At 37.7% G+C, this 2,500-nt stretch overlaps 1 protein-coding gene across 1 annotated transcript in view; it reads left to right on the top strand.

Moving 5' to 3' along the window:
- LOC113803537 (adenylate cyclase type 8-like) overlaps window positions 1–2,500 on the top strand; it is a gene marked incomplete in the record, with an annotated part of 337,324 nt that overhangs the window by 305,389 nt on the left and 29,435 nt on the right.

Here is a 2,500-nt window from a genome sequence, read left to right as displayed (position 1 = left end):
ATGAGGGGGTAGGAAGAGGAAAAGGAGGGAAGAAGGGAGAGGGAGGGGAGGGTGAGGGGGTAGGAAGAGGAAAGGGAGGGAAGAAAGGAGAGGGAGAAAGAGAGGGAGGGGAGGGTGAGGGAGAATGGGTAGGAAGAGGAAGAGGAAAAGGAAGAAAGGAGTAAGAGCAAGAAGAGAGGGAGGTGAGGGGGTAGAGTTAGGTAGAGGAAGTGAAAAGGAGGAAGAGGAAGGGGAGTGGGAATGGGTAGGAAGAGGAAGAGTAGGGGAAGGATAAGAAGGGAACAGGAAAAAAGTGCAGGGGAAGGAAGGGGTAGGAGGAAGGAAGAGAAAGAATAAGAAGAAAAGGAGGAAGAGGAAGAGGATGAGATAGGGAGAGGAAGAAGAAGAAGAAAAGGAGAGAAGGAGGAAGAGGAGAGGGGGAGGGGGAGGGGGAGGGGGTCACGTGACTGCCGCGAAAACATAGAAGGGATACTAACGTGTAAAAATCGGGTTAATTAAGAAGGGGAGCTTAATATAAAGATTTTTCTTTCTCTCTTTCTTTGTCTTTTTTTTCCCGTCTTGCGCGAGTAGCTGAGTGATAATTATGATAATGATGATAACAATGATGAAAAGAAATATGATGATGATAACCATAGTAATAATAGGAATGATAGTAATGATTAGAAATATTAATTATGGTGATTATAATAGTAGCAATGATAATGATGATGATAAGAATGATAATATAATAATAATTGTTTTAGTAATAATGATAATGATGATAATAAGGATTATGGTGATAATAATGATGATAATGATGATAGTGATGATGATAATAACCAATAATGAAAAGTTACTTGCACTGATGATAATAATAACGACAGCTATAATGATAAGGTTTTTCGTACCATCCACCAGTATTCCCTTATTATAATGACAACAGCAAGGATTACATTTACGTTTTTTTTCATTGTAATATCATATTCAGTAACATATATTATCAGTGCTAACTATTACGTAAGAGATTTTACTCCTCTGCCTCCAGCAACTACACTATCACACAGTCTTCATTTTTATTTATTCATTTATTTATTTATTTTGGTCTTTTTGAGGGAATTTGTTCTGCTTTGAAATGAATACGTAAAAACAAAAAGGAAAAATGTATGAATAGATAGTGAGAATGTGAATTAATAGAGAGTGAGAGAGTAAGAGAGAGAAAGATAGAGAGAGATAGAAAGAGAGAGAGAGAGAGGGGGGGGGGAGCGATATGGGAAAGGAGAAAGGGCAAGAGGGAGGGAGTGAAAGTGAAAATGAGAGCGTGAGCGTGAATAAGCGAGAAGCGAAAGCTAGAAAGTGAGATGGAAAGGGAGAGAAGGAGAGGGGGAACAAGGAAGGGATGAATGGAAGGAGGGAAGGAAGGAAGGAGGGAGGGAAGTGGGGAATGAAGGACGGAGTAAAGGAAGGAGGGAGGGGAATAGGAAAGGAGGAAGTGATCTAGAGAGAGAGTAGAAAGAGAAAATGAGAAAGATCGGTAACTGTTCATTTTTGTCTCGAGTTACATACATACTTTAACTAAAAGCCAATATGTAAGCACTCGTTATGAAACAGAATATATTACAACATGAAAAACGGTTTTCTGAATGTCTGAATGTTAACTATAAATGCAAATATCGTATTTTGCTCTTGACTTAGATCTGCATGCATTTATATATACCATTTATTATATATGTCCATAGAACACTAAGGGATTATAAATTTTCTCTTCCTCATACCATGGTTTATCATGAAACTCATAACTTAAAACAGATTTTCGGAGAGTAGCGACTGAAATGGCTTCCTTTTTTTTTTTTAAATCGACGTTAGTTCCTTACAGCTGAGTATTAAAGGTGATGTAAAATATACTTGTTCTGACGCTGAGGAGTATTAGCATTTTGTCTTGTAGTAAAATATTTGTAGCTGATCTAACCATGCTTGAGTTAAGATGTTGTAAGGATTGGACGGGGATGATTGTAATTAAAGAGCACGTTCTATTTCCTTACGTCTTTTGTTTGGTTTAATAAAGTAAAAATCCCGGTGATGATGAGCATTTTTTAAATGTTAATTTGATTGCTGTTTTCCTGGAAGGGTGTAGTCGGATTTCAAAAAGATTTTACGTCATTTTTTTCCAACTGGAAATGAAAAGAAAGGAAAATAACGTAAGGTAAGCATCTTATTTCGGTTAATCAGTAAGAGTAGTAGTATTATCCGCATCGCCAAGAAGAGTCTTTACATTATCCGTTAAGTAATGGAAAACACAAGTGATACCATGACCCTCTGTCCCTCACCATCAGTAAGGAACAACCATGACCTATATCGAAAAGGGATTTCATCTTTCTTTTTTTTTGCATAATTATATATCTGACGAGTTTTCAAAAAGTAAAAAAAAAAACATTCAACAAACACGACCCAAGCCTTGTGTGCTTTCCCGCAGGCACTTACTGGAACCCACTTCCCGGCTTTGGAAAGGTTTACTTAGAGGGGA

This window comes from Penaeus vannamei, chromosome 14, assembly GCF_042767895.1.
Source record: "Penaeus vannamei isolate JL-2024 chromosome 14, ASM4276789v1, whole genome shotgun sequence".
NCBI lineage: Eukaryota > Metazoa > Arthropoda > Malacostraca > Decapoda > Penaeidae > Penaeus > Penaeus vannamei.
Note: the sequence above shows the minus strand (reverse complement) of the source record. Positions and strands in the feature narration are given on the sequence as shown.